At 38.1% G+C, this 22,998-nt stretch overlaps 1 long non-coding RNA gene across 4 annotated transcripts in view; it reads left to right on the top strand.

The window, feature by feature from the left end:
• Window positions 1-15,510, top strand: part of LOC135278891 (uncharacterized) — a 46,077-nt gene extending 30,567 nt beyond the window's left edge. For all 4 annotated transcript variants that reach the window (XR_010346271.1, XR_010346270.1, XR_010346269.1 and 1 more), the window contains 3 exons: window positions 2,757-2,885; window positions 4,042-4,439; window positions 11,545-15,510. This is a non-coding gene — a long non-coding RNA (uncharacterized LOC135278891). The remainder of the gene's footprint in view (window positions 1-2,756; window positions 2,886-4,041; window positions 4,440-11,544) is intronic.
• The last annotated feature ends 7,488 nt before the right edge of the window (window positions 15,511-22,998 follow it).

Here is a 22,998-nt window from a genome sequence, read left to right as displayed (position 1 = left end):
GCCATTGAATTTGTGGCCACGTATGTCCCCCTGGCAGCTCAGTGAATGACAAAGCATGTCGCAGTACTAAGGAAGGATTGGTTATAGCTTTCTTCTAATGGCACTTAATGGCTAAAGATGACAAACTGCATACTGGCACATATGCATGAATCACAGTCTGGAAAGTCTATTGTGATTGGTAGGGGAAAATACAGAGATGTTGGATACCTCTGAATGATGAAAACTGATGGCAAATCTGACATCCAAGAGCCATTCACAATACATTGATACATAACCCCATGTTTAGAGACACCCTTCCTCCTGCCCCCACCCCCAAAACAATCTGAATAATGAATCAAATGGTCTCAGGAGTAATTGGATCTTTTTCTGTGTAATTAGCAATTTTTCCCCTTGCATTATAATTTAAAGTACTGTGGATGAATTGAGCAACTCGTGTAATGAGTCATTAGACTGAGGCTTTTAAGGAAGTTATTTCTGAAGGTCTGTGGAGGCTAAAATATGTCTAAATTAAAAGAATGACAGGCTGCAATCATGGCTGTAAAATAAAGGTGCTCAGTAAGCAGTCCTATTACAATCAGAAAGAAAAAGAAGCAGATCTCTGTCTTGTGCACGGAAGCAGAGGAAATGATGAATACCTTAGGTAACTCATTCTGTGCAAAATCAATCTTTCACTGTCAATTTTAAATGAACTAATTTGTTCACAAATCTGCTCAGTCAGTTTGGAAGCATACTCAGTTCATCCATATTAGCAAATCCTTTAATCTTGACTAGTCCACTGAGTAAGAAATCTAGAAATGTGTTAATATGACTGGACATATGTAGTAGGATAAGAATTGATTCTTTTAATTAGTGTCTATTCAAGTTATAGTTCCTTCTTTTACTGAACTATTGACCCACTGATATATAAAGAGATTACTGTTATGACTAAAATACCTTCCAAAGTTATATTTAACTCTTTCTTTATTGGTGCATGTAAGATAGAAGAATAATCTTTGAGTTATCCAAAAATAAACAGTGTAATCTAATTTGAGGTTTCTTTCCAACATACTCCCATTAATTCTGGAGATTCAAAATGATATTTGAAATTTAAAAAGCATAAGCCCCAATTTATTGCTAAAGAAATTTTATAATCCTTTCTTCCAATTTAGATAAAACTATAACATGCTGTTTGTAATTCTAGTTTGATATAAAGACAGTCAGAATTTCACCCACTGCAATTCAACCACTGTGCTTGGTGGCAAATCCCCACTGAAATGCATTGATGACAAAGGTACATTCTTAACAAAAGAAGTTAAATAAAAAGACAGAAAGAGATGGCTCCTCTTCCTCTCATTTCTACTCTGTCCACACAAAATAAGTTAAACTTTGGAAAACAACTGTGTATAAACTCACTGTATTTTGCAAACAAACAAGATTATGTTTGCCTTTGCTCACCCATGGAGATGGGAGAAACACTAAAATCAATCCCAAATAACTGTACATTGACAATAGAAAAGAGTATTGTAATGGACCCAGCATGGTACCAAAAAAAAAAAAAAAAAAAAAAAAGAAAAACTGCCATTTACTTGTTGCTTTTCACCTTGCATTGTAAAAGAACCTCTGCAGCAGGGTTGTCCTAGGTAGGGACCTATACTGGGACATATTGTCCCGAAGCTGAACATCTAGACTCTGCTTGGGGAGCAAATGCTTCGTTAGCATGAACAGTATGGCTGTGAACCATCTTTATTAATCACGTGAATAATTTGAACTACAGCTCTAGAAAAGTGCCCTAGCATCGTGCCTGGGTGGACAAGAACTTTTTGCAGCTTTGAGATCTTCGCACAGGACCAGACTTTTAAGATTTTATGAGTGTTTTTAAAGTGGAACTTGAATATGGAAAAAGAAAATGAGCAGGTTTCTGGCAAAATATGGAAAAATGTCATTTACTGAAGCCTTATTACCAAGGTAGATCGCTCTGTTTTGTTCTGAGCCTGGATAATCTGAATCCTGCTGCTTTTGTCAGATCCATTTGTCCACTAAGGTCTTGACTTAGGGTTTTGCACGTACCTGTCTCTTGCAACAGCAATTTTTGCTGGCTATAGTCTTTAATTAAGTAAATATAAGTAAACAAAAAGAGATGAAATTTTCACTTAAGCCTTCTATTGTTTCTCTCTTTCATCAAATTTTCACTTGAAGGGCATTCCCAGGTAATACATGACATGACAGGAAGATGATAGCTGTTGTGTTTTGAATTCAGAATGTGTGGAGCTTTCTGAGCATCCATCTGCTTCATTTCAGCCTGTGTCTCTCCTCAGTTTTCAATGCGATGGTTGTTTTGCTCACCTACTTTTTCAGTAGGCTGAGCTTCTGGGGCCTGGCTGGTGGGAACCAGCAGATTCCTGTCACTGAAGGCAGCAAATTAACAGTGGCTTTTCCCAGTCTGCTTTCCTACTGCATTAAGGCTGGCCTTTGCCATCTGAGCTGTTGATTTCTATGAGCTCAGACTTTCTTAACTGGGTCTGTAACCAGTCTGAGAGGGATTAGGACAGCAGAACCCCATAACCAGCCATCTCATGTGCTCTTGTTCTCTCATGTTAATGTAACAGTGGGTGTTATGGTCTCCTCAGTCATTGTTTAAAATTTTGGCCAAAAATATGTCTCTATAAACATTCAGCATTCATTTATATCTTTATGGTTTGACATTTTTCCTCTTAATTTGCCTCAGCAGCACCCATTTTCTAGACTTTGGCTCACTAATTTGTTTCTGTCTCTTACAGTTATCCTTGCAGTGCTCCCCTGTGTCCTTCTACATCCTATTCTCAAGGTCTTTGAAAAAAAAGGATTAGAAAAACATACACATCAACAGATGACCCTTGATCTAGTGGACTACCACAAACACATGAAAGGTGAAAATGTTTTCTTTGCCCTGTGCTCCTTACTCAGCAATCCAATTTCAGCTGTGCTCATCATGGAGGCCTGCGATGTGTGGGAAGTGTGGCAGGAGCAGGGCAGGGTGAGCCCAGCACCCTCCTGGTGGTGGATAACTCCTCCTGAGAGTCCCACTGGGTCCAATGGGAGCCGATGTTGAGTACTGGATTTCTGTTCCCTGATGAAAGAGAAGTGAAAATTTCTTCATTTACTTTAATGATTATTGCGACTTCACAGAGAAGTAGCTGATTCTGCAAATAGTTCTGTGAAATGATTAGCCTTTGCAAATGCCAGGATACTTGAAGATAACTATGTTGATGTCATATATCTCTATATCCCTATATGTAATTCTCTGCATATGTTTATGTGTGTGCTATTTTGCATGATCTTCGTGGAGGACAGGAGAGTCCTGTCCAAACCAAGCTTGGTTTGGCTCATTTAAAATACTAATAATGATTGCCTTAAATGTGAAAATAAAAAAACCCAAAAACTAATTACAATTTAAACATCTAAATTAGCGCAGAACCTGAAAACACTTCTCTTGCTTTCGAGGCACATGTAGTATTGGACAGAAGATGAATGGCACATCTCTATCAGCCAGTGCATTTTGATAATTGATCAAATTTCCATATTAATTAGAAAACATGCACCCAAAGTGTGTGGGATCATAAGATTCTATCAGCTCAGTTTTTCTTAATCCTCTTGCCTGAATGAAGAAATGAAGTGCCTGATGTTTTGCTAACTCTGAATTAAAGAGATTGTCTTGACCACTGCTTGCTTCAATTTATCGGGGCATGTTTTCTGTGCTGTATGCTCTCTTATTGTCTGAAAATGCCTTTTAATTTCCTGAATCCATATATGTATACAATGAATATTAATCAAGAGCTGATTAGTATCTCTTCTGTCATCACACAAAAATATTTTATCAGAGACAGATTATATCTGCAATTGCATATTTAAAGTCTGCACTGGAATGGTTCAAGAATTTGACTGAGTATGGACTGAAGCCCTTCATTAAAATTTTGGATTTTCTCATCTATAAATAAATTTTGCTAACCAGGAACATGGAATAAAAAACCTCTCAAAACACTAATGTATATTTCCTCAGTAAAGTGTTTATTTACTTACTTTCAGATATTCTAGCCAGCAGAGCCATGGATATTGCTGGTATTATATTTGGTTAAAATCCCACCACCTATCTCAGCTTCTGGCATGGAAGGAAAGGAATTCTTTCCCAAGGGGCACAAAAAGGATACAGAGCTACAAACCTGAATTGAAGACCCAACCCTTGCAACCTTTGTGTGAAGTGAAGAAAATGAAGAAAGTGAATAAACCTCCCACCTGCTAAAATTGATGCTGCAAACTGTCCCCAGGAGAACTTCCAAGGAATCCAGCCTCATATTGCCTGGGGAATGCAAGATCTCCACTGTGGCTCCTCAAACTCTGCTCCCATCCTTGCTCTTCTGCCCAGGAAATACCATTTAATGCACGTGCCCAGTTAGTCTGACAACTTTGAAGAAAGGAAGAGTAAGGTTTGCATTTTAGCTTCTTCATAATAAAAGTCCTAATTTTAGTCTGCTTACCTCAATATACTTTCTGTTTTGTATCCTCTGTGGCTGTGCTCTACCTTGCATGCAGGATGACAGATTGAGTGCTAATTCTACCACCTGTAGACCTTGTTTATTTCAAAATGTCACTTGTTTTTTATATCTGAAGTGCCAAGAGAGATGTTCTCCCAGGACACCAAAAATCAGTCATTATTATAACACAGCTATTAAGCCACCCATGTCTTAAACACATCCGTCAAAGACGTCTGTCCTGCAAGTATACAGCAGAAAGGGCAGCACATTATTAGAGGGAAAGAGAGAGAGAGATACCAGGGGAGCCAAAATCATTATCTGAATATATCACTGAGGCTGTCTAATACTGCAGGACCCACAGCAGAGCCTACATATTGCAAAGGAAGTTTCAGTCCTCTGTAATCATGTAATTGCTCCACAGTAATTCCTTCTGGAAATTTCAATGGCTCTGAAACCTCCCACACTTGTGGTTGAGTCATTGCAAAAATTCGGGTTTTTCCAGGAGGTTGAAGAAGAAAACGCTCCTCCATAAACCAGATTACTTACCTCCAGGCATTTTGCAAGTCCTAGAAAATGCACCTAGCCCCCACTAAGCACATCCTCACATTTATTTTAGAGTCCAACAGTGAACATTGGAGCAAAAAAGGCAAGAAGAGAAAACTTTCCGAGGGCATCTGCTAGGCCCACGTTGGCTGTCTTGGCAAGACATGTCAGGATGCATTGGTAGTGCGCAGTGAGGCTGAAGATTCCCTACTGGCTGGAACTGAGTCATTTGCCAGGCTTTCCTTGTCAGGGAGAGTTAAACCAGTCACTGATCCTAATTCTAACACTGTTGTTGCAGCATTCCAATTTTTAATCGCTACATGACTTGTCAGGTTGAATATGAGCCACAAGAATAAAATTTAAAAACCTCCTAATAATGAGGGTGTCAAAGATGACTAGCACTTGGTGTTTCTTCCTTACCTTTCCATTCCTTAAAAGTGAAACAAAGGTGTAAGTGCCCTCATTTCCAAATGCCCTTTTCATTTCCCCCCCCAACAGATCTTTTCCTGAAATCCACCAAGATAGTCAGTGTAAGTAGCACATTCCTGCACCCCTTATACAGTGTTGGGGGAGCTTACTTTGGGCTTGAGAGCATAAGTTGAAAAGGGGTTCCCCTTCTTCCACTGTTATGGGACAATATGGTGGAAAATTCGATAAAAATAAATGTGCCATATGCCTTCATTGTAGGGTGGCAGGATCTTTGCCTAGCTGCTTTTCTCCCTGAGTTTTGAAACCTAAGAAAAATGAATTCCCTGCTTTCAATGAGCAAGAATGAGCTCTCTTTGGTATGTCACAGTTCTGCATATCACCAATTTGTCTTTAAATGTTTGAAATTGGAAGTAATTGTAGACAATTGATGCCAGCAAAATGGAAAACACCAAAAGTGAAGGGCATTTTTCAGGCTAGCAAACAGACACACACATCCCAGTATTCCTTTCTCCGTGGCAGAAAATAGTGGGGAGAGATGTGCTTCATGCTGTAAGTTCCTGGGTGCTGACAAACAAATCAGCTTCCTGTAGGCTCTGAGTCCTCATCTGCAATTGAACTAATTTACCATCTTCATCTGCTCTGGGAATGAAATATAATAACTGATTTCAAGACACCAGCATGCTAACAAATAGGGGCTGCTGAATGCCAGACTTTTTCAAAAATTAGCTTACCCTTAGCAGTGTTCCAGTTCACTGATTTCTTCTTGTTTGATTATTTTGTTATAGAATGCTTAAATTCACAGTACTTTCCAGAAAAGAAAATCTCCACTAAAATCTCTAATCACTGCAAAAAATGCAGGATCAGTTGACTTCTTCTTGGATTGACATTAGAAGTAAACTTATATCACAAAATAAAGCTGCATGCAGGAAGAATTAAATGCAGTTATTATTTTAATACTGATACCAACAACTGGAACAATTCAATATTTATTGTAGAAATTTAGTTCAGCATCAGAGCTGAGTCAAGAAAATGGAATAGTCCAATTAAAAATTGGTGAATTTGTCAGTATTTTAGATGCTGTGGTTTTATTTAAAAGGCTGCTTTTTTTGGATTGAGCTCAATGACTATTGCAAAATGTTATCTGGGACTACAAAGACAAGATATAGAAGGAGAAATTGTGGTGTGTGCCTCATGTCCAGACAAGGCAGCTGCTGTGGTAGGGCTGTAAATCCATCAGTGCAACTTCTGCAGCCAACACAACCTCTGAAATCCATCCCCATCTTCTCTGCAGTGAGTCAGGAACAGGGCTCTAATCCCAGGTGCATTTGGTATTTGTGGAAATGTCCATGGAGGCTTTCCAGCCCTATCAGTCTTTTTCCTGGAAGCACACAGCAGAGTTCCAAAGAGCTCTTCCCACACAGAGCTCCAAAGAGCTCTTCATGACTCCAAGAAAAAGCTATTGTGGAAGCTGTCCTTGTGTTGGTAGAACAGAGAAATTTGCCCTGAGTAATGCTCCTTGGTCCCTCTAAATTATTAAAATTCACTCAGAAGTTAATCAGTGCTACACAGTCTGTGCTAACCCTTCCTTTGGGAAGCTGAAAGGTACATCATTGAAGAGGTAACAACGGAGGTGTGATGTTACACAAAAGTGAAATTCATGGGCACTTACATGTATTGCTACTTAACTGATGAATTATCTACTGCAGTGGCTTTTGTGCTGTTCACCATGCCTGTTGCTATTTCTCCTTCCTGAAAATATGAACTGTTCTGGCAGAACTAATAGGACTTTTGAAGCATAAATAAAACCTTTCACCAAGGAGCATTCTTGGTTCTATGTCCCAGTTTCAGAAATACACAAAACCAGGATTCACAAAACTTTCTTAACCAAAAAAAGTACCAGGAGAGGGGCAGAAAAGCCACATTTTCTTTTTTAAAAGTCACAATATGGGTAGTTTGAGCCTTTGTTCGCTTTTATTCTGATCATCAGAGGTTGAGGAAAATCACACTTTTTCTTGAGTTCAGAAAAAGGTTTTATTTTTGTCATTTCTATTATGAGAAAACTGGGATGAATGTGATTTGGAGTTGGGCTTGGAAATAGCTTATAAGTTAAGTTTTGGTTTTGCAGAAAAAAAATCTGATATTGTGCATAAAGCATGCTTATTATTGAAATAATGAACTTGTATGGACTTGTATAAAAATAATATTTAGACTTTTTAATAGTTCCTGACAACCCAGGCTACCGGAACTATTTGCCTTCTCTCTGAAGCACAACTTGGTAGAGATTTTCAAAAGAAGGAAACAGGATTAAATTTGATTAAGGGTTGCAGTGGTTCAGTGTAGGGTAAATTATTTTTATCCATCCTGATTTGACTTTGTATGAGAAACTAAGCTGAGTTTGTACTTTACCTGTGTTTTAAAACAGTGAATCTATATAGAAAATTTATTCAGATGACATGAAACTCTCCTTTATCAACTATTCAGTAAATTATCATGAAATATTTCAAGTGTTTATCTTAGACCTCAATTTCTGATGAATACATTGGAGTAAAATATAAATCAAAAATTAACCCTACACTTTTCTGTCATTATACAGCCTAAACTTGCCCAACAAACCCTCTGTGCATCTCTTAGTTTCCTTCAATTTAGATTGATTATGTCTTTATACTGGGGAGAAGGCTTTCCTGATAAAAGAATGGCTTAATCTTTATTTGCCTAGAGCAGTTAGAAAAATAAGTGAAGCAAGCAGCCTCCTGTGACTGATTTCTGCTCACTTAAGGCAATTCACCCTTGAAGCAGAGAATAATTGTTCTCTGTCCTTTTTCAGATATTGTCTTCCCTTTCATGCATTATATCCAAATATTCTTTAAGATTTTGAACATTAGAGTAATACAGGATGAATCAGAACCATGCACCAGGCTAAATTTTGCCTACAGAGGCCTATCCAGAGATTTCACAAAAGAAGCCATGCACACATCTATGAGTAAAATTTGGTCCATAGCCTACCTAAATTCTGAATTTAAAAAATAAAGAAAAAATGAAAGAAAGACAAAGAAAAAACCAGATAACTTCTATTTCAAGCAACAAAGTAATAATGTGTGAGCTTTCATCAAACTACTGGGTGTCAACAATATGACAATATTTAGAATTGTGCATTATATAGGAAATGACTTCCTAGATGGTAGTCTTCTGGATAAGAAACATGGGTGTGCCTGTGGAAATTCCCTACTTGGGTACCTTTAGCTTCTGTACCTTAGTTTTGTGTGGATAAGGTAACAAATGTTTTCTTTCAGCACCCACAGAGAAGGTGGACCACTCCATCTCCTCTTTTATTTAGCTCTATTTTTAAAAACAACATTTCTACATTTCTTTCTTTTCTGCAGCTGGTGAAATGCTCGGCAATGACAACCAGTTATATGCTTTGTCTTATTCAGAAGGAACCTAGGAAGCTCTTTTTAGCTAGATTAGGTCTAGCTATAGTATTATTATCTTGTCAGGCTGAGCTTGAAGTTGAAACAACTCCTAGAAATCCCAAGTTTAGTAATCCCTAATGTAAACATTTGTCTATAATTGGATTTAAATTAAATTATTGTTACTCCAATAACAAAACTGTACCAAGGGTGGCTTTAGTAATTCACCCTAAAACTTTTTTTTAGTGACTTCTTCAGAGCTGCATCTTACAAATTCTTTTCTATCCGTGGAACTGAGGACACAGAGTGATACTGCAAACTTAATCTTAAGAACTGCTTCTGAACTGTAAAAGTTCATCAAGTTCACCAAGCAATTATTCTTAATTCTAGGGTTGAAGAATGATACAAAGCAAAAGTAAACTTTCCTGTAAGAAAATGTAAAAACCCCTATTAATTAAATTTGGAGAGTAAGGCTTTTACAGAGCTATCTTTAGCAAATAAAGGCTGAATGCCTGGAAATATATTTGCTGGAAATGCATAATTAAAACTACAAATAACAATCTGTTGAGAAGTATTTGGTTGTGGTCCTTCAAAATCTGTAATTACATATCCTGCAATATATATATTGCTGCCTCATAGTTTAGTACTTTGCACTCTATCTGAAAATGCAGCACTTACTCTTTTCATAAAAAAAGTCTTCCAGTGCCTCCACTGGCAGGGAGACCAGGAAGAGATCTGTTTTCATAGGTCATATAGCTGGAGACTGACCCAAACCTGCAAACTGTAAATACCAAAATGGAGCACAGATAAACTGCTGACTTCATAAAAATCATGGATGTTTTAATAGGATAAGGACTTCAATTGTGGTCTTCCTTTATTTCATCATACCCACTGTGCTGGCAAATTTGTGCTGGACAAATTTGTGTCAGCTAATACAGTTCTCTGCAGGTGATTTGCAATGTGTGTATTTACTATAAATTTTCACTGGAAACTTCTTACAGCTGAATGCTTTTTCATCATGCCAGGTTCTTTCAAATGCTCATTAACAGTGAGTTACGATGGACCAATTCTTTACCAACAGACCCTGAGGAGGTGTTTGTAAAAGAAATCACTGTTTCATGCACCTAAGTATGATATCAAGGAGACACTGAGTTGTGTATAAAAACAAGAGAAAGCATGAAGTTAAAGAACCACCTCTTCATGAGTCTAGACTTGTAAAAGAATGCATTTGTTCATAAAACTAAGCAGATTAAAAATAGGTGTTATTAATCTTAGATTATAATATAAATCAAATGTTGTTTTTTTAAGAGTCCTAGATCAACTACTTTTGACTTCTCAGTCCCTCTGCAACAAAACCTATGACATTTCTATAAGGGACAGTTGGTTGAGGGCATCACCTGCTAAACTCCCAAGTTGTACCACTTCTTGCAACTGTGTTATTTGTGATTCTTCCTTTTGCCAGTATTTCCTTGACATAGCCTTTCTAAAATACTATGTCCTGTTTTAAAAATAACGATTTAATAAGTAGACATGAATGGGCATGTAGTTCAAAAATGCAGCTTGCTAGCACCCCATCCTTTCTTGGCCTCTGCAGTTAGAACTGAGAGGTAGTTTTACTTTGACACACTGTGAGAATCTGTATCTCATTGTTGCTTAGATCATGGATGGGCAACAATGGCTTTTTTCAGAGTTTCACAGACTAGCAAACTTAAAGTAGCTCCTTTTAATTGAAACCCAGACATACTTTTAGGTAAAAACAAAACTGAGCTGGCTTGAGTTTTTCCCAAGCCAAACAAAAGAGATTGGAACTTTCCATTGTTTTTGTCTGCCAACCATGCATTGTTAAAGGAATCGAAATAAAGAGGGAAAGGGGTCAAGGGTTATAGAGCTCATATTTCCACTCTACATGACCCCATCTCAGCAATAGTGGGACCCTCGTGATCAGTTCCTGTTGGTCTAACGGAACAGCCATTTCTTAAGAAAAGGAATTACTGCGTACAGTACCTTTGTGACTAACAGAAGAATACCCCAGCTCTTCAAAGGTCCTTTCATTACAGCCTCTGAAGAGGACTCTGACATTACTTTCTTGAGATTATAATGAAAACAGCTGTACTTGTACCAGTTCCCCTTTTTATTATTTTTTGTAACAAAACAAGATTGATGTTATGCCACTTTCTGTTCTGTCATGAGAATAAGGTATCACAAATGCTAATAACTACCACAGTAGCAATATGCACTACTTTGATCTTTTCACTATTCTTTAATTTGGGCAGCTGGCCACTGAATTCCTTCCTTAAAATCTGTGCTGCCTAAAAAACAAAGGGAAAAATGGCCAACAAAATCAAATGTGCACATTTAAAACCAGTCATCTGACTAGTCCAATTCAAATCCTACATGAGTAATGCAAATACCATACTTTGATTTTGTGATTCTAGGCACTGAAATCTTAATACACATTCTTTTGATGATAGATTGTGGCAGAACAAGAATCACCCCAAACAACCAATTCTCATTAAAATCTAAAGTTTGTAATCCCTTCATTCTTATTGGTTGCTTTGCCAAAGACTTCTTAAGAGATTATTGAGTTATTAATGAAAATCCAAAAGTAATTTTAAGTGACTTTTTCTCCTTATAAGACAGTAAAATTAAACATGCTGTGGTTGTTATTTTTTTTCCAGTGTCAAAGGCAATGCAAGAAGGCAGGATCTGGCAACAGCAGCTGTCAAGATTCCAAACCCAAGAAATGCAAACACCTACTGTCCAAATTATTGTTGTACTGGTAGAAACAGGATAGTAGCCTTTGGTGTTCCTGTGAATAAACTAGAATGGAACTGTGTATTGCCAGCTGATTTTTTTTTTTCCAGTAACTCAACTTTCACAGTGAATCAGAAGTACAATTTTTCTATTCTCTGCATTTCAGTTTGGTCCCAGCTCTAGTTTCATGACAAGCACCACTGGCCTCATTTACACGAATACCACAATGAAAATGATAAAGTGACTGGTGGTGCTCAGAATTTGCAAGTAAAGATCTCTAGATGAGAATTTTGGATCCTCACTTCCAACCAAGAGCAACAATTTAAATACTAGAGCTCTTTCCTAGAAGCCACAGTACAAGGTTTCCAAAAGCAGAAAGTAGTGCCTCATGGAAAATTCAGAATCAGCTGAAGATGTAATTTTATTGCATAAATGGTTTGAAAATATGACTGTTCTGTTCCTTAGTAAGTGAAATGTAATAATTTTAGAAAATTTAAAATTTACCAAAATTTGTACGAAATGGAGTGAGAGGAAAACGTTTAACAAATACAGTCCCCAAAGCGAAAGCATCATAAGAGAACATTTACGTGTCCAAGTTAATTCACTGTTTGGAGTGTTTTTATTCTCGGTTTCATTTCAAACAGAAACAGTAAAGTGATAAGTAAGGAAGCAACAGAGAAATCTGAATTGTTATGTTTGTGAGTTACTGGAAGACAAAATACTGCTTAGAGAAAAAGGAACCTCCTGACGTGTTCAAAAAGATGGGAACATTGTGTATGTTATAAAATTTGATTATAAAGTGGAATAAAATTTTAGGATGCATAAAATGAGAGGTATGAAATAGGGAGATATCTGCCTATCTATATATATGATATTTATAGAGAGGAAACCAGTCAGGACAGGGGATGTATTGGAATTCATTGCAACTGATTTGATTGCATATATGTTTATGGCTACTTTTATGTTCAGACACACATAACTGAGTGCATCTTGCACGTTTGTGAACAGGCTGGGGCAATTTTGTTTACACTGATGGAGTATCAACTGTGGTCATTCTGCATGGGTATTCTGAATGCAGCTTCACTTTGGAAGGAGAAGGAGGGAATGCAGCAGAGTGAATGGAGCTTTGCAAACAAGCTATTACAGGAATTGATTTGTGTTGTACTACAGGGCTATTCATTACTCCTTTGCTATTTCTCTGCACACAACATAGTTTTTGTCTACTAATATAGCTTTGACTATGCACAATTATTTTTGTCTGAGCACTAGTTTGTGCTTTAGGCCTGGCTTTGCTGCATAAACAGTTCCTGACAGTGGTTTGGTCGTGCAGCAGAGTAGCTGTTTGCCTAGGTACGTTTGTGGTAACCATACAGAGCAGATGGTTATGACTGTATAAGTCTTCCAGAGGCCACACACCACTGGGCATCTATACTGAATTGTTCAGCTGTTTTCCAGGGCTTGAAGTGCAAGAAAACCAGCAAAATGAGGAGGGAACATGATTGTATAGACTGGAAATCACTGCAGTCATTCTACAAATTCAACCTAATGAATTAGGTGTGGTGCTCCTTGTCATTGCAGTATCAGTAAATTCAATTCATGGAGCTATTCTCACTAACAAATTTATTGAAACTGTCATCTGGAGACCTCCAACCTCACATTTTGCATCAGAAACTTGTCCATGAACTTCAGAGATTAGGACATAAGTACAGATTTAGTACTGCTGTTTGTAGTCAGCAACTTCTTTTTAGGAGAGAATATAAATATGTGAGGCATGCCCCAAAATATGCTCTTAAATCTGCAACAGGCTATTCATTATACTCTGTAGCTATGCCTTTATCAATTGCACAGGAGCAATGGCAGCTGGCAAAAACTAGGTACAGAAATAGACAAAACAAGGGCTGTAATAGAAGCAAAAACATCTTGCGTGACGAAGGAATATTGTACAGAACAGGGTAGATATGGGGCAATAATTCAAAACTTAAACAGGGTAAGAGTGATCCTGTACAGAGTAATAGCTGCATAGTGGCCCATGAGTAGAAGAAAGCCTGGGGAAGAGAGCTTCAAATTTGAACTCAGAGGATGTTATAAGATAGTAGCCAGTAGGAAAAAGGATGTAATATAGAAAAAGGGCATTAGTGGGACCACTCTGAAAGCCAATGATTGACTGAAAGGGACAGATATAATGACAGCAGAGCATTAAAGACAAGAATGGTAGAGTATCAGAAAATTCTTAGTTACCTTAGACTGTAAAGTAAAAAGACACATGCAGGACCTGTCTGATCATTCCAATATTTGAGAACATGTTTCATACTAACCTCTTTTTTCTTCTTCCTTCTGTACTAATGGCTTTTTCTTACAATAGTTTATTTGTTCCTGATGAGATATGTACACATGTCATGTACACACTGCCTCACGCTCCTCTACAGCTAAGCATGACCCAGAGTACAACATTATCTTCTGCATTTGTTCAGATTCCTGGAAAAATACTCAAGGGAGCCAGCGCAGATCTGATATATGGATGCCAATTTGTCCCTCTGTCTTAACAACACAGCCAAGGTCTGACCTTCCCCAGCTTCCAGGGGTTTCTTAGTAGAGGAAGGTATAAAAAAACCAAAACAAAACACCAGACTCTATTATAGATAAATAGAGAACTGAAAATGGAGAAATGTTAATTAATATGCCGTATATCTGTAACCCATTTGGATTTTTATTTACTTTTGCCAGCTTAAGATATTCAGATGAGGCACTGGGAGTATACATGCTTTCAAGAAAGGTGTGTACATAGCTGTAAAGGAAGGTGCAGTATCTTTTTGCTAAAAAGAGATTTAAATTATTTTTTAATATCTTTTGTGAATCACTACTAAAGAAAGTGGCAACTTCTCAAGCTTTTGGAAAAAAAAAGGAAACAAAAGAAAAGCCTTTGGATGCCCACAGTAGGTGGCATCAGCTACTGACCTACCTACTAATAAGGCAAATGAAAGGAAAACAGCCTGAGAGGGAACTAAATAGCAGAGAGCCAAAGTCTTGGGGGGAGAACAGGCAAAGGAGGCATACAGTGCTTAATTCACCCTGACTAAAAAGCTCTGTCAAACCACAAGCTCAGGATGCTACCATTACAACAGGAAAAAAAAATAGTTAATTGCATTATACTCCTTTGACTAGAATACTGCTGGATTACATGGCTGAAAACAGAAAGTCTAATAAGAGTCTTTAAGAAAATAACATATAGCCTGGGAGGAAGCACTAGGGCTAGTCAAGCTTCTGCTTGCTGTTACAGGAGCTCTGTCCTGGTGGATGATCTATGGGAAATAGCTCTGAAATCAAATTAACTCAGCTGCTCTGGCTTCACAACCAGCACTTTGTGCAGTAAACAGAAACATGGGGCAGAATAAATTGAACCAAAAAGTCAGAATCATAAATGCCTTCCTTGGCTGCTTTGGAAATGTGCAATGCTTATTAGAGTTCCTAAACCTGTTCCTGTCCCCTAAATCCTCCCTGGAATATTTAGAAAACATTTCCTTAGAGCCTGAATGCTTTTCCTGCACTCCCTTCTAAGGAAATAGAGGCCTTTAACACATCTTTAATAATCATAAACTTTGCTCTTAACCAGTTCATTTTTCCATTTTTTACATTTACAGAATATCAACATTAGGGTTTTATTAATTTATTTATATATATATTTAACACTTGGGTTGACATATTTTGATAATTTTATATTATTAAATTTATATATATGTATTTAATATATATGTAATGTCTGGTAAAAACACTGTCCTGAAAAGCTTTTTTAGGAACTATCTTTGACAGTTCTGCTACTACTGGTATAATGCCATATTATTTTCAGTTATTTATTTTTCACTGTTACTTTGGCATTTGACTCATTTTACATTTTTAATATGCATCATTTGGTTTGCTGCTTAACTCTGAAATATTGCAGAAAACACAATAAAATATTTTTTTAAATGTATGTAATTTTGTGTGTTTGATTGGCTTAAAGGACAAGGGGATTGAAGCATTTGTGTCTTCTTGCAAGTTTCCCAGTGAAAAAAAAAGAAAAGACGCATCTTTATGGAATTCTTGCCTTTTAGTTTGGACAGATTCTTGCAATTTCTTCCCATGGCTTTAGTGACTCGTGGAAATTTCTCATATAGTCCATACCATCAGCAGGATTCTTTCCCAGATTTCTCACCCTTTTTAATTTGTATCCCCTAGTTACCTGCTCCATCCTTTCCTTCCCCCTCCCTTCTCCAACACTAATAGGCCTGCTGGAATCCACCTTCTAAATGAAATCAGTCAAGTCACCTCAGCTCTGATTGCCTTATTCCCATGCTGTACAATGAAAGCACTTTATTGAATCAAAAATGTTCTACATTCAATTGTCATAAATAACAATGCACAGCAAAGAACTTAAGCTATCAACATAAACAATACAATATGAAACTGCTTCAAACCAGATGCTTCTTTATTTCTGCCCAAACAGTTTGAAGAGCCTGTTAAAATGCTTCAAGTTGCTGTTTACAGAGGGTCAAACGAACATTTTTCAATGAAATGTGTCCCTTCTGGTTCCTTAATGATTAAATACAGTGAAACAATAGCCATTTAAAATAGCAAAAGAATATCTGATGATTTTTTGTTGTTAGGACTGTTGAAATAGGAGGAGTTGAAAAGCTTTGTGTGAGGTGAGAGAAAAATGCTCTGACAGGATCTGAGCCACCCCAAAGATTTTGACAATTTGTCAAAAACCATTGCACTTGTCAAGCAGCCTTTTTGCAGGACACAGGAAAACAAGCAGCATCTTTCCTTTGCTAGGACTGGCAAAGACTTTTTCCCACAATACTCCCAAAATGTTGTGTCGTGTGTCTGCTACGCCTCCCTTTACCTCCTCCCCACAAATGAGCAATCTCAAGCACAGATCTTCCTTCCTGGAGGAAAAAACCAATCCAATTAAAATCTGTGCTGTTGACAAAGGGTTCTCTGTAACCCCAAGGCTCCAGATTTGCCTCCTGGATCCTGCTCCTGCTGTACTATGCCATGATTCATTCTGGTGTAGGTATTTCACTTGGCTGCATGTCATTAAATTGCCATTCTTCTGGGTTTTGTTGGTAGAACTTCAACCTTTAGAATGCACTTTCATCTGTTAAATAGAGCTGAGCTTCACTGAAAAATACTCTGTGTTTATGCAAAGACACCCATGCAATTGGAATGTCAAATGGTGACCTAAATAAGATAGAAGCTGATCTTGTTTGATAAGAAACACACCATTAACATTAAAAAAAGCTGGGGGAAGTAAACAATGCCTTGATTCTGGAATAAAATTGTATTTATTTTCACACTTTATCAAAGCCTTGTCAGGATCTAGAAAAAAGAGCTACAAGGTCAGTGTATTTCTGTTGCAACTCCATGGAGTATTGGTATTTGTGACCTCATTCTTACCAACAATCCATACTTAAACTTTGCAGAGCAGTGTTTTGCTGTACAATAAAAATGAAGCCAGCAACATTTCTGTTAAATTCACATTATCATGTTGGAGAGTCAGACTTTTTGTGTAAACATACACAGCATGCAAACATCAAAACAGTCAAGGAATAGCAATAACAGGTAGTAAGTTTTTGCTGAATAACTTCTTTACTTAGTTATTCAGCTTCCTTATGTGTTAGAATCTTTATAAGGCAGATAAATAATAAATGAGATTCTTATTAAACTGGATCAATTTATACCAGGTAAATAAGTGCTTTCCTTAAGAAATTGCAAGTTTATGGTGATCAATATGATGGGTTTCACAGTACTTTTTTCTAAGTTGAATGCTTGTTTCAAGAGATAAATTCTTAAAACTCCTTGCTTTCATAGAGGTAAGTTTCTACTCCTGTCTTTCTATATGGGGCAAGAAAACGCAGGGAACCTTCTTTCCTACTTTAAAGCCTTCTCAGATAAGACTGACGCCTGGGAGTCCTTAGTTCTGGCAAGAACAAGATCAACTTTCCTGTGCATGGTGTCCTAAAAGGGCCATGAAGTTACTGGTGGATATCAACTATAAACCAGTCTGCAAAGCTGGCAGGACATAGAGTGGTTGGCGGTGCACTGGTGGGGTTATTCCCATCTGGATTGGACTGCAGGAGCTTCTCAGTGCCTGTGGGGTTGCTGTAAGACAGGGAGAGAGGGAAAGGTTTTCAGTCTGTGTGGTGTAAGGCAGCATGCAAAAGTCTCTGCTAGCCTGTTAGGAGATTCACAGCAGTTTCTGGTTATTATGGAGAGAAATAAGTGTGCAAAGAATGACCTGTACATGTGCATACATTGGTGTACAAAAGCTGTATGAAAAGATTATAAAAATGTGGGTGCTGGTCAGGTGCACGGGTCTTGCAGCAGCTCCCCTCTGCCCCCAGCCCTGGATTTATTTTACAGACTCCCCCTCTTCTCCCTCCTTCTCACTAAACCCTCACCAATGAAACACTGTAAAATTTGGGCTTGGGATGACCAGTCAGATGACGGCTTTTTTGGATGAAAATTAAACAAAATAAGTAAGAAAAGGTCACGAGCATGTTGAAAACCCCACTAGCCATCAGAGGCAGGTACAGTAGCCAGGCTGCCTCTCACAGACTCCATTTCCACAGATAACAACTGCTGCCCATTAGGCCCAGCTCAGCTGCAGACATTAAGCTCTTTGCACTGCATGAACCCATGCTAAGTGAAGTGCATCACCGTAACTGACTTTCTATATCTCTGCCTTAGCCTCTACCTTAGCTTCCCCCAAGAACTATGGTAAAATAATGGCATTTGTTCGTTATTGTTCCTGCTTTAGCTCCCTTTAATTACGTATTTGTCCATCCCAGCCTTTCTGCCTTCAAGATCAAATTTGGAAAGTACACAGGGCAAAAAAATCTGTAGGTTTTACATCACAGCAAAAAGTTTCCTGTCCTCAGGCTCTGTATTCGAGCTTTGTTGGAAATGTGGAGTAAAATATTGGCATTACATGGGTTTATGCCAAGTTTACACTGTTAAAGTGAACAGAAATTTTGGCCAGGATCCTTTGATATATAGAGTACAAGCCATTTAAGTTTAGTTAGGCTGTTTTCCAAGCTCCAGAAAGGATATAGTGAAAGAATGAAGCATATTAAGACTGTGGCAGACAGTCTTAGGTACTATAGGCCTATATTAATTGCAATATAGGTATAAGGCCTATATTAATTCTAATATGATGATATCATTCAGATTGTAGAAAGAGTAGCTAAACACTGAATGGCTTGCTTAAAGGAAAGTAACAGGTACTACTAATCTTAAAAATCATTTAATAATTGAACAAATAGAATGACAGGAGACTATCAGAATTTACTTAACTGAAATCAATCCTGCCTTCAGGCAAAATGAGGGTTAGATCATTCCCCTTTCTGATCATTATAGTATGATTCATTCTATGATTTTCTGATCCGCTTTTCTCAATTTCTTTTGGGAAATCATGTGTCTATCTGTGAATATGTTCAGGGCACTAAATAAGTTTTCTCACAGCTTTCTGAACCTTCCAGGAAGAGAAAAGAAGTTTTAGACCATGTCCTCCTTGCACAGAGGAGGTGCAGGTAGGGAACAGAGAAAATGCAGTATTAGCTTCTTTCATCCATCCTCCTTTTGACCTTTTGCCACCCTGTGCAGACCTGCCAGCCAGCACTAGCTCAAAGAGAGACTTGGTGGAAGAGAAAGGGATGGTATGTTTTGCTTCCTTTTAGGAAGGTTACAGCACAGTCCTTGCATGTACACTCACCTTTCTGCACTTAAGTTCAAAGTCACTCCTTTATAAGTTCACATCCAGGGAGATTACATAAGATCATTTTCCTCCTTGATATTATTTGGGTTTGTGGATGTTTTTTAAAGATATCTTTAGTTCAGAACTGGTAATTCCGTCTCCCTGGGTAGCTTCCCAGAGGGTTGTTACTTTTCTGTGCTGTGTATATTTCTGTAAATTACTTTATTTTTCCCTGTGTTTCATAGAACAGTTGGTAAGATCATAAATGGTGGCTTTTTGCCTCAGAGGTTTGAAAACACTCTCAGTTGAATTTTGGACTGCATTAGCTTAGTTTGAGAGTCATGAGTTTCTGCTGCCAGCAGACAGTTACTGTCTTCAGGATGCTCACTTAAGAACATTCTAAAGATAGATGAAATTTCAACTCCCCAAACTACCAGTATTAAATAATAATTTCATAGCTGACCTTTTGAGATATTTGTGTAAGAATGGTTGGCCCAGCCCACACACTGTACAGAAAAAACTGCACCCATCACTCCTCTGCCTGAATTGGCACAGTTTTTGAAGGAGGTACAGAGATATGTACTCAAAGGATCTTCTGTACATGCAAACTGCTGTCTTTGGCAGCTCCAGCAAAGGCTGGAATATAGGCCTGAACTGAAAAAATTGCATATACAAGGGGAAATCCAGCTACTTTTGCTAACACAGATGTAAATCAGGAATATGCCTTTGACAGCCGGTGGTGCTACACTGCACGGGCAGGGAATGGGGGCCAGAACAGAGATCTGGAATGCTGCCAAGCTGAAGCAATATTAGGTTGATACCTGTTCAGAAATCCTATAGAAACCATCATCTCCCAGTTTATCAAACCACAACTACAGATGCTTAAATAAAAATGGAAAAACCCCAGTGTGTTTGTGAAATCTGGCCTTTATTTTTTATCACTCTCATGACAAAAAGTGTTAGAAAAATGTCTTAAACCACTACTTGGGGATTTCCTCCAAGCACTATGCCAGCTGCTCTCAGCCTCCATTGTGAAATGATGGGCTGCTGGCATAGCCAAAGTACTTTACACTCCAGCAACCACTGGATGCATAGCAGCCCTTTGGGAGTCATTACCAACTGGTGTAATTTAGGGCAGCCCTGAGGCACCTCTAAGTCACAGTCTTCAGGAACTGGAGGCTATAAAGGTGGCATAACACCTCTCCTCTAGGTCTATAATCTGCAATAACATTTACAATACAGACTGCATCATATTATTTCCATGTTTAATTAGAGTACAGAATATCAAACATTTTGCTTTAACACTACCCCGTGTGCTGTTACTGGCTCTGTATGTGATTTAATGGGTGATCAATCATTCACATATCAGTGGTGATGTAAACCTGATGTTCATTTGCTCTTTTTCACTTCATGCATGGATCTCATGTAACAAGAAAAGAAATATCTATGAGGAATGTGGTAGTTCTGCATTGCTGTTAAATCTCAGCAAGCCCTCTTAGAATTCAAGAAATAAGGTAGCATCAATTTACAGACCAGCTTTTCAGTGGCATCATTCCAAGTCTGTGCTATTGGCCAGCATGGCTTATACTTTGCTTTCATAGCCAAATATGTGATGCTTGACATGTCAAGTCAGCTGCTGTTTTTTTAAAGAGTGACTATTGTTGATACAGCTGTGAAAGAGTCCCTTCTCTTTTCCAAAGAATTATCACTAAATTGCATTAACCAGAGAGAGACCCTCTTCACTGGATCAGCACTTAACAAAAAGTGCCCTGTCATCATTTTCCTTTCACTCTCTTCTCACTACCCTTCTGATCTGATGCTGCTGTCCACTTCTATTTCAAATGGGTATTATCCTGCCATTCGTCTTCAGATGTCAACAGGAAAATCACCGTCAAAAAATTGGAAGGGTGAGGCCTCGTAAAGGAAAAATTGTGAGATTTATGCCACTGTTTTAGGCCAGAGAACTGAGTCCAGCTGAGCTCAGGAAGAGAAGGGGCCAAAGACAGCCAGGATTGGTGGTGTCTCCATGGAAGGAGAGATGTAGGAGGTGGATGCCTGGCAGGGTCGTGCTGGGCAAGCAGAGCTGCAGGAGTTGGCAGAGTTGGAGTATCTGTGTGCCCAGGGGATGAGGAAAAGGCTGGGAATTCCCAGGTATGCTAGGAACAGAGGACACATGGATGCCATTCCTCTGTGCTGCTCTGCAAGTGCATCCATGCAGCTCCGAAAAGGACAGCTCCAAATGCTCATTTCCAGGAGCAAAAGTAGGAAAACAACCTGAAACCTGCCAGGGAAAAGGGAATAACTATTTTGCCAAGTGATATTGTTGTAATCATAGTAATAAAACAGAGCTGACAAGTGATGACTTCTCTGAGGTGCTGTTAACCTTAATAAGGGCTCCATTAATTTTTCATATTATTGATAAAGCAAATTAATACACACCTCCAAACAAGCAAAACATAAAAGGGCATCAAAACCAAACTGAAATAATTGAATATTATTTGTAGAGAATGCCATTAAAATAATGTAAATCTTCTTTTGTAAATTAACTTCATGCATAACTAGAAATGATTACATGCATATATACCAACCCCTGTGTTTGTAATTTTGACACAGATCCTAATAGACTTGGGTGTTTTATTCACTTACACTCTGAAAGTATTATTCTGTATGAATGCACAGTAACCCTGAGAGAGAGCTAGAGGGAAGACATGAAGCTGGTGGAAGTGCTGTCACTGAGCCTTCAGGCCACAAGGGAGGATCTCCCTCCCATGGCAAGGACAAGCGGGAAGACACTGGCCAAATATTAACTCTTCCACATGTCTGGGGGCATCTGGGCACTCCTGAAACCATTGGCAGTGCATATTTTAGTACAAGCACAAATAGAGCTTTTAGACATCTACAGCATGGGAACTCATATCCCATGGCAGTGGGAATTTTCCTAAGTTCAGAGAAGGAGTAAGGAAACTTTTAAATTAATATTTTGGCAGATGCACAGTCTCCATTACAAAACCCATGATCTTCTTTATCTTCACTTTGCAAGGAATATATGGAGGAATCACTGCAAGCAAATATCACTAAACAAATGTATATTTTCTTGGGCCAATTTTCAAGATTGTTCAAGCAGTTATCTAAAACCTGTGTTTAGATGATTGGTGGTAGGTTGATAACAAAATGATGCTAATCTAGTTAAGTTTTTCAGAATTTTACAGTAGGAAGGAAATTAAATAAAAATATCTTCAGTTTGTGTATCAGCTCTTACCTGAATCCACAAATATGTATTACCTTCCTCCTGGAACAAAGCCAAACAAAAGTCTGATGTTCTGTTCGAAACATATCAGTCCCAACAGCCTCCAAAAGAATTAAACTTTAAAAAAATTATATTAATGACTTAATTAAAATAGTTTATTTGGTGTTGTATACTTAAAACGTTAGAAATTCATAAATGCATATCTGAATGATGAGTGGCTAGGGAATACTTGAAAAAGTCACAGGAGAAATCAAGATCCCTTTCACCAATATCTTCTACTGCTGTGCAGACTTCAGGTAGTCAGAGCAGATGTGAACCCAGCCCAAGCACGGGCCTGCCATGTGCTGGGAATTTGGAAAGCTCTCTGTATGTATTTCTTTCAAAACTAAAAGGCTTTGC

Source organism: Passer domesticus, chromosome 11 (assembly GCF_036417665.1).
Source record: "Passer domesticus isolate bPasDom1 chromosome 11, bPasDom1.hap1, whole genome shotgun sequence".
NCBI lineage: Eukaryota > Metazoa > Chordata > Aves > Passeriformes > Passeridae > Passer > Passer domesticus.
The sequence above is the reverse complement of the archived record's forward strand: the minus strand, read 5'-3'. Positions and strand labels throughout refer to the sequence as shown.